Source organism: Cetorhinus maximus, chromosome 5, assembly GCF_964194155.1.
Source record: "Cetorhinus maximus chromosome 5, sCetMax3.hap1.1, whole genome shotgun sequence".
In the NCBI taxonomy this organism is placed as follows: Eukaryota; Metazoa; Chordata; class Chondrichthyes; order Lamniformes; family Cetorhinidae; genus Cetorhinus; species Cetorhinus maximus.
The window spans coordinates 54,077,088-54,089,515 of record NC_135883.1 but is presented as its reverse complement, the minus strand read 5'-3'; the positions used below and the strand labels follow the sequence as shown (position 1 = coordinate 54,089,515).

Sequence of the window (12,428 nt, the reverse complement as noted above, 5' to 3'; positions counted from 1 at the left end):
ACTTTCTTAAGCTCCACCCATCTCCATCACAATGCAGCTTTCCAGGGCTCATTGATACTTTTAAATTAATTGTAGCTTTAAGTCCCAAAACAAAACAATTCTCTGGGCTGCATTTCTTTGCAAGGAGTGTAGACACCTTGCCTCCAATTCTCCAGCTAAGTAAGCCCCCTCCTGTTTTATGATCTTTCCTTTCTAGCTGTTAACCTTAAGTCAACATGGCCTCAACATTTTAAGTATAATAGTCTTCAAGCTGCTTTAGTTTCATTTATCCCATTTTCTACAGTTAATTTTTAGTTCTTGGAAGATTAGTTTACCTCTAAAATATTACTATGAACCATGAACTAGGTAGGTATTTATAACAGTGGATAAATGGGGTTGATTAGGCATGATCTACTTGATTGATGGAACAGGTTCAAGAATGGTCTTCTCCATGTTCCTATGTTCCAAATATAATTATATATTTTGATATATTGATTGGTTTGGTTCTCTTTAGTGACAGCGCTAAAGAAACATGGAAGCATGTCATGGACAGAATTTATGCATTTTATTGCTGTCGATGATCAAACTGTTTTAACATGCGAGGTTAGTGTGTTTTCTTAGCCTCAGAGTAATGTGTCCCAATTCAAATGAATCCCAGAAGCACGCTTTTGTGAATTAAAAAATTAAGAGAATTATTTATTATCACACATAGGATTATCATATTTAATTTTCAGTGTTGATAAGTGTTGCAAAGTTCTGGACTGGCAAGTAAAAATTAAATACAATGGATAACTAACACATATGACACACTTGCGAGTGACTGTCTCAATCTTGATATGCCCAGATTCAAAATCTGATGCTGCTCTGAATCATTTCATTTGACTTAAAATAAGCACCAACATTTCCCAGCCAAGTTCAGATTTCAATTATTTTTCTCCTCTTTTCCACACAACTCTGCCCCACACACACTATTATATTTTGCACATGCAGAGACTCATACATGGAGAAAAACCTTTTTAGTGATTGGGTAGATCCTTGTACCTTTGCTAGTGAACTTTTTTTTTGAACATTTCAGAATGGTTTGGCAGTGGAACTGAATTTCACACTTTGGAGGATTAAGGAAAAGGTTGTGAGCAAGCAGTTTAAAGAACATATTTGAACCGAGATTGGTTTGGTTCTCTTTAGTGGCAGCACTAATGAAACATGGAAGCATGTCATGGACAGAGTTTGTGTATTTTAATGTTGTCCATGATCAAACTGTTTTAACGTGTGAGGTTAGTGTGTTTTCATAGCCTCAGAGTGATTTGTCGCAATTCAAATGAATCCTGGCAGCACGCTTTTGTGAATTTAAAAATTAAGAGGATTATTTATTATAGCACACTTGCTCCACAGGTTTAAAATGCTACGTCTCACACACACTTTCTCACGCACACAGATTAGATGAAGAAATTAAAATGATTACAATCTGAAATTATTTCAGTCTCTTTCATCGCAGAATTGATGTGTTAGCTGGAGTGGAAGTCTTGTAAAAGCAGAGGATTCCCAGTAAGCAGTGAGGCTTCTGTAGTCAAATTGCCAGGAGGTCGGCTCTCAGGTGAACTTGAAGTTGGAACAGGTTGGGGGGAGAGTCCTTCTCCCACTTTCGAGGTACAGCTGTATATTATCTCGGCTGCATTGCAGCTGGTTTGATGGCTTAGATGGTGTTTCTGATTATATCTGTCTCAGAACAGTTTCTGCTGTTATATTTTAAAAAGTAGGGAGTAAACATGGCTGCCTTACCCATGTGACCTGTTACAAGTCCAAAATCCTGTAAGAAAATAAGGTTGTGTCTTAGACCGGTTAAAAATCCTGTGTTGTGGCTTTTGTGTGAGAGTTTCAGATAGTTACGGTCTGTGTGTTTGGGATGAGGAGCCATTAAAATACAATGAAAGGTCGATGACATCCATTTCCTATTCATTTAGCAGCCATTGAGTTTTGATGCCTCTATTGTTTATGATCCTTTCCGTTGACGGTCCATCCTTAACAAAGGTATGTGTGAATTTCATGAGTGGCTGTGATTGTCTATATGTAAATAAGTATTGGCTTGAGTTTCGGGACTGTTTGCAGCTGCATACCGCCAAGTCGCATGATATGCTATCTTATATCTTAAACAGCGTTTGGTGTCCACTTTTAAGGATTTTGCTTTAAAGTTTGTAATATCTTCATGCTGTACTGGGCGTAACACTCTTCAATTCATAATAGTCTTGTTCTTCTATTAGTAGTCTCTAGTAATAGTACTAGCACTCTTCCACTAACTGTGGTTAGTTTCTACTTTCTGCTTCTGCTTGAGTTGTGTCAGTATCAAAAGACTAATATCCATATTCCACCAACATTTATATGGGTAGCGCTAGCTAAACCAGGCATGATCTGCTGCAATGGTAGTCCTGATAATGAAAACTTTTAAATGGAGATAATCTAAAGGCGAGTCTTTAAGATTCCAAGTGACGGGGCTGGGACTATTTCCTTTGGCAGCTTGTTCCATTGTGGGATTGCCCTTGAGACAATCATAATGGCAATAGCGATAGTACTACAGCTAGTAGAAGATAGTTATGAACTTCAAAATTGTTTCAGACACCCTGTGCCAGCCCTATCTGCTAGTAGTGCATTTCAGTCTTCATTTTGGTCTCTTTCTATGCCATCAGATGTATTTCACATGGTATTGCAGTATAGTTCTTAGTCATATGTTTGACGTTTTGCCTTGTCGAACTGCATCTCCCTCAGTAATCTTTCCTTATGGGAAATCAGATCAGTGAATTTAATGCACGCTGAAATAATAGAATCCTCTATCACTTCTGCCTATTTTGCTGACCTGGTTCATTGTTTTTGTACTTCTGCTTCTGCACCATGATACAGTTTTAGCCTGGCCTCTGACATTCTCCCACTCACTTAATGAATTGGGCTGGCCAGCTTCCATAGAGAAACATAACACACTATACCAATACATTTTGATTCAGGAAATAGCTTCTAAAACCGACCCACTGTCATTAACATGATCCTGATGGGTTAGAACATATGTTCACTATCAACATCCTTCATTACCCAAGGAGATTTGGGAGCAGGCAAATCCTTCTCATGTTACATTGTTGATATGATATGAATTACAAGTAATACTTCTACTATTACAACACAATATTTGCATTGTCGTGCTTGCAAGTCGTGCTTGCAACAATAATTGGGATTTATATAGCACCTTTATTACGATCCCCAACTCAGGGTACCCTTGGACAAGCCTGATCCTAGAGTGGAACCCAGCTTGATAGATCCTAATTTTTATTTGTTTGTTTAGATGTGTGGAGAGTAGCTACTGAACAGAGTCACAGGAGTTAGTTGATGAACTTCTAAGAAAAGAATAAAACATTTATTCAACAAGAAAAGATGAACTATATTACAATACTCCTTTACCCACAACTATACCTTTACAGATGTATACAGATTTGTAAGGATAACACAAGTTACAAAAACTATCTTATGCTCTAATGCACATAGTAAGTACACAATCCATGTAAACCTGTGTTCAGACGCACCAGACTCTGACCTCAATGACAGATGCCACCTCAAGCAGACGCTATGCATCTCTCCTCAACTCCCCCCAGATGCTTGTCACATGGTGAACCAGCCAGTCTCACTGAATTACATCCCTCACATGAGGGATTCCAATCTCCATTCCAAGAACTCACTTTGGAATCTTCTCCTAAATCGACACTTTCTCTCAGATGCCTTCCGCTAGGGTCCACCTCCAGGATTTCAAACTCTCCTTCTGATGTTCCTTTTCCCTAGGTTACCACGTGCATTCAGGCTGTCTTCCACACACGCTCTCTCACTGTCTCAGCTATCAACAGTACCACTGCTTCACATGCCCATAGCAAAGAGCTATAGACCTTCAGACCTTGCTATATATCAGACCTTTGCCCATAACAAAGAGCTATAGACCTTGTCTCTGGACCTTCTTTCCTCTTGCAAGCTGTTCTACCTTGAATCTGCTTTTCTGCAGCTTTTGTCTCTTTGGGCAGTATTTTACCAGTCGGCGAGCAGGAGTGGGGCCCGCTCACTGATGCGTAAAATAACGAGCGGTGACGTCGGGGGGAACTCCTGATGGCACCGCGTTCCATTTAAATTTTCAGGAAGACGGGGGCGCAGCAAAATCTGCTGCGTGCCCACTGACCTGTCAATGGCCAACTGAGGCCATTGACAGAGGCAATTAAGTAATTAAAGGACCTGCCCGTCCGACCTTAAGGTTGGTGGGCAGGCCAGGAGCCCTAGCGCGAATTAGAAAAAGCATGAAACCTCATCCACTGGCGGGATGAGGTTTCATGTAGCTTTTAAAAAATTTTAATAAAGTTTTTGTGAAAATTATGGACATGTCCCAACTCATGTGATATTGCCACATGAGGGGACATGTTAGGGAAATTTTATTTTTCTACTTTTAGGTTTTTGACATTTACAGCCGATCTCTCTGAGGCTGCACTCAGCCTCAGAGAAATGAGTGCGCTCTTTCGTGCGCATGCGTGAAAGAGCACACTCACGATTTTGGGATTCCCCCCCCGGCACTGGCCGCACAGGAAGTGCATAGTGCTTCTGTGCAGATGTCTACTGGGCGGGCCTTAATTGGCCCCCCACATAAAATGACCTCAATGACAGATGCCACCTCAACCAGATGCTATGGATCTCTCCTCAAGTCCCCCCAAATGCTTGTCACACTGTGAACCCAATCGGGGACACTGATCGGAAGCACACCTGTGCGCGCCTGCCATTCAACTTCCCCCCCCCAACAGGAGGGAAAATTCAGCCCTTTAAATCTGAAGCTTGGAGTCTTTCTCTCTGCCCTTTACTCTTAACTTCGCTTAACGGGACCTTTTCCCAGATTCATGTACTTCCTTTGACTAGAAGGTCTTCTTTGGACTTTTTCTTCTTCTACTCGCCTGGAATTTTGGGGTTTTTCTTAGCTTGACACTTGCTATCTGTCCCCTTTTAGGCTCTTCTGCTTCACAGCCGCCTTCAAACCAACTGAACTCAAACAGCTTCCAAAACAAACCTGCTTTTTCTCTTCTTCTTTGTGTGTCTGTGGGAGGAACCAGCCTCGCTGTGACCTTGTTGCTAGGCAACAGTCCAATCCTTCGACCCTTATATGTTTACTTTCTCATTAGGGGTCATAAAACTTCTCATGAGAAATGCAAGCACCTTTCTAAAGTGAAACTAAAACTCTATTTGATGTTTCTTAACACACAGATACAAAAATACAAGTCAAACTTGAACTTTAAAGCTAAAACTCATTCCTAACACCCACAAATACCAAATAACTTAGTTAAACTATCTCTATTTCCTAACACCTTTAATGCAGAAAAACATTCCAAAGAAACAGACAATGAGCCAAAGGCGGAGAGGTCAAAACCTTGATTGAGGAAGTGCACTTGAAGGAGGGTCTTTGCGATGGAGGGAGAGGTAAAGAGGTTTAGAGAGGGAAATGTAGAGTATGAGGCCAGTTTCAGAGGAATGGGGAATTCAAGGTCGAGGAGGGGAATTATAGGCATGGAGGCTGTTACAGCGATGGGAAGGGGTGTGGCCATGATGGAATGTATACACACAAGGACAAATTATAAAATTGAACATCTTGAGAGACAGAGATCCAATGTAGATTAGTGAGGAAGGATGAAACAAAAACAGAAAATGCTGGAAAAACTCAGCAGGTCCAAAAGCACCTGTGGAGAAAAAGAGTTAATGTTTTGAGTTTGCATGACTCTTCTTCCGAAGAAGCTCTGAAGAAAAGTCATATGGACTCGAAATGTTAACTCTGTTTTATCTTTCTCTCTACAGATGATGTTAGACCTGCTGAGCTTTTCCAGCATTTTCTGTTTTTGTTTCAGATTTCCAGCATCCGTAGTATTTTGCTTTTATCTTAGTGAAGAAGGATGTTTGGCGAGTATGACTTAGTGTAAATAGGATAGTGGCAGCAGAGTTTTGAATGAGCTGTTGTGTTTAGTGAAGGTGGTGAACAGGGAAATAAAGAAAAAAAGTGAGATTTAGATTTTCCAGCATCAATTAATCTCTGAGTGTCTTCCAGGACTTTGTTATAAGTATCATTTTGGCAAAAATGTTTTGTATAAACTTCTGGGAAGACTTGGATCCAGTATCATTAGCTCTGTTATTTATGTTTTAGGATCTCATCATAAACTTCACGTTAAGAAGCATATGTTGCATGAAATTATCATCCACATTGTCCTATTGGGCCATAACTTCCAACTAGCATCGGAAAGAAATGGCCTGCAGGAATTAGAAGAAATAAATACATAATTACTTGCCCTTGAAAATTACGCTGACACTTCCAATCACCGGAGCTTGCACATCGAAAGACCCCTCGTGGACCCCAGCGAAGTGCAGCTCCAGCAGATTCAAGGAGGCCACGCCCCCTTTTTAATGGCACTTGCTGCCGTAAAGCAGATAAGTTTATAGTGAAATTGACAGGCCAGGGAGATGGTAAGTGTCTAAGGTAAGTGGATAGGATTTGGGGGGATTGGGGGGGGGTCAGAGGTTGGGGGTGTGGGGGATGTTGGAGGTCGGACTGTGGGGGGGTCCAGAGGTCAGAGATGTGGGGAGGTCGGAGGTCAGGGGTGGGGGGTTGATAGTTTTGGAGGAGTCCCGAGGGGGTTGGTATGGGTGTTTACAGGAGTTACCCAGAAATTAGAAGAGGTTTTAATTCTTCTAACCTTTTCTAGTTAACTATTGGTGTAACCCGGGCGGAACCATCCAAAGTTTGCGATTCAAACCGCATTTTCGGATGGTTCCCAGAGCAGGGCAATTGCTCAGGGTAAGTTTGCACTCCTGGGCAATTGTCGTGCAAACCTTTACCTAGGAACTTCCAAAAGGGATTCCCCAGCACATCTTTGGGGTACCCCCCAAATCCAATGCTGGGGAGCTCGGAAGTTATGGCCTATTATTTTGGTGTGATACCACTCTATTACTGTGATTCTGATGTCAAATATTTGTAGGCAACCATTTAACACTTACGTACTATGCACCCATACAAGCAAAGAAGATTGGACTTTAAAGAATGTGTATTCAATATTCTTCCGATTATCTGTAATGCAAATGCTAACCAAAAGTATCATAGGTTGATCCCATGTTTAAGGTCATACTTTTATGTCTACAGGAACAAAGAATCAGTATTTTCGATTGAATATATGTTTTCTATTCATACAGAATTAGCAGTTAAGTTATTCATGCTACTTTTATTTAGCTCTGGCAATGTGTTTGTGCCAAAATTGTATTATCGGCAATTTTTTTGTGGCATCCATCTTGTCCCCTGTACTGAGTTTTTACAAATAAAATATTGGACATCCCTGCTGAAGCAGGGTGACCAAAAAGTAACAGAAGATGCTGGGCACAATTTCAAATTTCAAATTAATCTCTCTTACTTCAGATGTTTTAACCATTTCTATGCAGGCAAAGTTCTTTTTTTTTATATACCTTTTTAATATGATAGGATATTTCCGACCTTAACTCTGCTTGGCTGCTAGCCCAGTTATACTGCACTGCATATCATCAATCCTTTGTTATAAAGTTTAGAGTGGTATTTATTTTAGGATATTGTCTTTGTGCCTATTTTAGTTTTCTCCTCCTTGGCTGCCAATCTGTACAGCAACCAATTCAGTGCATGCTGATCATACCATGGTGATTTCCGCATCATGTTTTCATCCTTCTTCCCATTAATGGTGTCCTGCCTGTTCATTGCCAATCTACATAGTCCATTCTTATAAGTTTATCCCATCTTTATTTTCTCTCGTGCATCCTAACCAGGCTGATCTCATTATCATTATCTATGGATCTGCCACCTTCACTTGTGCTTCCAGTGCACTTCTGTGTACAGTTCTCTCCATTTCTTTGTAAAGTCTTTTCCGTTGCTTTGAAGAGTCCTCTCCATTTCTGTATGCAGTACTCCCCATTTTTGTATATACTCACTTCATTTATGTAAAGTCTTCACATTCCTTTATACTCAATGGTCACCTTCAACTCCTAATCACCCATGATTTAATCTCACTGTCAGCCTGTACACCCTGTGCAAATTTTTTTTTTTAAAATGTTGAAAGGTCAAGAAATATAATGCAGAAAAAAGAATGAATGTAGAAAGAAGGAAGTAAATGCAGGTGTGACTGCATTTAGAAAGACTGTATAATAGCATGTGGAAAGTCCAAATTAGGGCAGGGAGATTGTCAAGTTTGAAAAACCATAGTGAGAGGTTCCCATTGCAGAGCACCATCAAAGCTAAGCAGAATGAAAAGACAAGGCAAATTAGGTAATAGTGATTAAGTGACTCTAGGGTTGGCTTTAAATGATAAATGTGGGAATAAGGGATAGGTAATATTCCACACTTTTAAATTTTTGGATAAGAATGAGGTCGAGTAGGACAGTGGAAAAAAACATGGTTTCAAAACAGTGAAGGTGTAGCCAGATAGCACATTTAAAGCTCAGAAGGAACAAGGAATCAATGTTTGAAAAGCACTGGCAAAGTTGTGTTGATTTTTTAAAAAACCTTGTAATGAGGGTAAAGAGAGGATACAGTGTGGAGGCTTTGTTTTATGCGAAAGTGGTGTTAGAATAGCCCACTAGATAGGAAAACATTATTGTTTCTTTTTGGCACAAAGTTGTACTGAGATCACATTGAGAGACAGAAACAAACTCCTCCTCATTCCTTAAGATCTTCATATTCTGTGATTAATTTTTTCAGTTACGGTGTGGTGGTGATTTTCTAACTATTGGAACTTTACATCTTGTCTTCTTGATGTCACAATAATTGTGTGTTTGACACATATGGCAGAAATGTTAGAGGACAGTGTGCCATAATTAGGAAGTGCTCAAATGAACAGACACCATTTGCCTTTTCATCTCTAGATTATTTTCCAATTCTTTTCATCTGGTTTCAGAGTGTCAATATTGTGCATCCTTCACTGGTAGATTTTAGATTACATCTGCTCATTGGAACTTCATTGATTTATTAAGTACTTGATTTTACCATTCTGGAAATGGTGATTATCTGACTTTTCCACTGATTCCATGGGCAGGAATTTTCCGTCAGTGTGCAGGGGCGGTTCCGACACGCCACATCGCGCTGAGTAATGATGTTTCGGTGAGCGGACGCGCGCTGGAGTTGGCTGCATGCCCGCCGATATGTAAACAGCCTATTAAGGCCATTAAGAATTTAATTAAGGTTATTATAAACGTTGCCCATCCAACCTTAACGTTGGCGAGCAGGCAAAAAGGCCAAGCGGCCTTCAGGTTTTTTAGGAAACCTCATCCATGAGCAGGATGAGGTTTCTTAAAGCTTTTATTAAATAAATAAATACATTTTCATCAATATAAAAACATGTCCCAACTCGTGTCCTAGCAATGTGCAATCTAGACACCCTCAATGAGTGCATGGGGCAGGATTTTTCATTTGGCGGGGGCGGGTTTAGAGCTGATCGCCGCCCGCGATCAGCTCCGCTCCGCCATTTTACACGGGCGGGCCAATTAAGGCCCGCCCAGCGTAATACACAGCCAGTAGCGCTCAGCGCTACCTGTGTGGGCGGGGGGAGGAGGGAGGGTCGGGGCCAGCACTCTATCGCGCAAGCACAAGCTTGAAAGAGCGCTTCAAATCTCCCTGAGACATGGAGCTGCCTGTTCAAAAAAATTAAATAAAAGTCACATGAGGGGACATGTTTAAATCAATTTATAAACCTTTTTTTGAACAGGCTCCGTGTAAAATGGCGGAGCGGAGCTGTTCGTGGGCGGAGATCAGCTCTACACCCGCCAAGCCTGTCCGCCATATGAAAAATCCTGCCCCATGCACTCATTGAGGGTGTATAGATTGCACATTGCTGCACAATCAAGCTGAAGCTTAACATTGACATCATTATTGCTGTTTGCCTTCATCGTCACAACTAACTTTTGAAATAGCTTAAACAAAAACAAAAGTACCTGGAAAAGCTCAGCAGATCTGACAGCATCTGCGGAGAGGAACACAGTTAACGTTTCGAGTCCGTATGACTCTTCAACAGAACTAAGGAAAATAGCTTCTCTATCATTCTCTATTTCTCTATTTCTTTGAAATAGCTTCTCTATCATTCTCCGCTCCTGTCATTACCTTCATTACCTTCATCAATCTCTGAGATGCAGTTATTTACTTTACTCTGTTACACTTAACGGCAAAATGTGTTTTTCAAGGATACTTATTAGGTATCTGCCTGAATCCTAAGCACTGATTGGAGGTGAACTAATGGAACATGGTTAATTATCAGGTGGGGTTTCAATTGGCTGAGTTTTCAAACAGAGTGGTTATTTTTAGCATTCCCTTTTATACTTAATTGAATGAACAATTTCATCATTACTGAGCTGCTTCACCCAACACAGTGCAGCTTTAGCTCCTTTTATATATTTACAGTTTTCATAAGGTCTTCCCAACCTAATTCTCCCAGCAGTACTTTTTGTGTTTTTTCTGGAAGTTAAAATCATGATTGTATAAGGAATCAATGACTCCTTCTTTTCACTCAGAGTGTCTCCAGGAACTTTGTGATCATAGTGATCAAGACAAAAAAAAAACTGTACTAATATAGCATTTTCCCTAAGGACATCCCATATTTAAACTTTTTGGAAGAACAGATATTGTTGTTTTATAGGGAAACACAATCTCCAATTTATCTAAAGCAAGTTCCCACAAACAGTGAATGAAACAAATGACAGGATAATGACAGATATTTGAGGCAGGAATGTTGGTAAAGACACCAGAAGAAAATTCCCTGCTCTTCCTTGAATGGTGCCAAGGGATCTCTAAGCAGGAGGTTGGAATCTCAGTTTGGCATGCCACTGATTTACTTCCTGTTCTAAAGTTGTACATATCATGCTGGTGTGTTTTTTTGACAAAGATTCTCAAACTTTTCCATGACCTTCTGCAGTTATGTTCTTCAACAGCTACATAACTAATCGAGTGTAGTCACCCTTAAATCTTGTATTTTTCTGCAGTAGCTTTGTTGCCTCATAATTTACTAACCATTGTTTAAACTTCTTCCAGCCTCCCTCTGAGTTAGGAGTTGCAATTATTCAGGTGTTGCTAATCCTTGTGCAAACATTTTAGTTGGCAGTTTGGAGCAACTCTGATGTTTTGTATTAAAGCCTCCTTTTACTGAATACCCAGTAGATTCTTTGCTTTTGTCTCTTTATTTTTGAACATTGCTTCACTAAACATTGTGACTCAGGATTGCTCCAAAATACTTTGTATGCTCAACATAATTCTCCTACTTCAATTCCTACAGTTATTTGGTTGCTATACTGTACTTCAATTTCTGTTTTCACTGATAAATGCCTGGATTTTGTAGTTATTCTTAATTACCTTTTAACCACTTTAATTCTGAAATATCCTGAAACCTTTGTAAATTCTGGAAGATTACCTATGCCCTTTTCAGCTGCTGTTGCAGAAACCATCTGTCGCATCTTTTTTCTGGCCTTCTGTGTCCTATTTGGAACAAAACAAAAAATCAGTTGTAAAATTGTAATAAAATAGCCATACACTTAAAAATAATTTACACAGACCTCACAATGGGCATTGGTTTATCAAGATCCTATCTCCCATGGGTTTTTGCCAAGTGCAAAATAACATGGGAGTACCCTAGTTATGGCCATGGCTATTCCAAATTGCTGCTAAATGTACATGTGCACTAGGAGAGATTTCTGGAAGCAAAAGATTGAAGTGTGCTTGCACCTTAAGACAGTCATGCTGCACTCATCCTAAGTCAACCAACCATGTGTACAAACTGGCTGTCAAGGTGACCAGTGTCTTAATAGGTTACACAATTGATTCATTCCAAGCAACAGCAGGGTATGTCTTCCAAATCTGGAATATACAGATAGTAACTCCTTATGACTTGAAATGTGTATTTGCTTCTTTTGTATGTGTATTTCTCTGTAGGTGGACCAGAGAACATCGGGCGGAATCATCCCAGATTTGCACTAACTGCAGTAGCAGGCAGGAAAAAGGACATTTTACCAGCTGGCCGCAATGACAGATTTTCGGGTCGTATTGTCCCAATCCCGCCTCATCAATCATGTATTTCCAGGAAATACGTCAAGTGACTGGTGGGGCATCCAGTCATTTGCCCGCCCCACCATCACCTCAGGCCTTTAGTAAACTGGGCACCCCTGCAAAGAGCTAGCTCTCTTCAAGGGATAGGAAGCGAACTGATGGCTGCCAAAGGGAGGAAACATGCTGCCCCCAGATTTAGCAACGCCTCCCTCAAGCACCTACTGGACGCAGTGGAGGCCTGCTGCGGTGTCCACTACCCCCAACCAGGGCGAAGGCCAGCAAGCAAGGTCACCAATCCTGCATGGGAGGCAGTGGCAGCTGTGGTCAGCGCTAATGCCCTGAAAAAGAGGACAGCCACCCAGTA

General features: G+C 40.7%; 1 protein-coding gene and 1 long non-coding RNA gene across 3 annotated transcripts in view; one reads left to right on the top strand and one right to left on the bottom strand.

The window, feature by feature from the left end:
* Positions 1-12,428, top strand: part of sntg2 (syntrophin, gamma 2) — a 1,221,259-nt gene that overhangs the window by 42,177 nt on the left and 1,166,654 nt on the right. The gene's annotated exons all lie outside the window — the stretch shown is intronic.
* LOC144680294 (uncharacterized) overlaps positions 1-12,428 on the bottom strand; it is a 42,039-nt gene that overhangs the window by 8,260 nt on the left and 21,351 nt on the right. Inside the window, exon 2 of the long non-coding RNA XR_013576527.1 lies at positions 11,375-11,490. This is a non-coding gene — a long non-coding RNA (uncharacterized LOC144680294). The remainder of the gene's footprint in view (positions 1-11,374; positions 11,491-12,428) is intronic.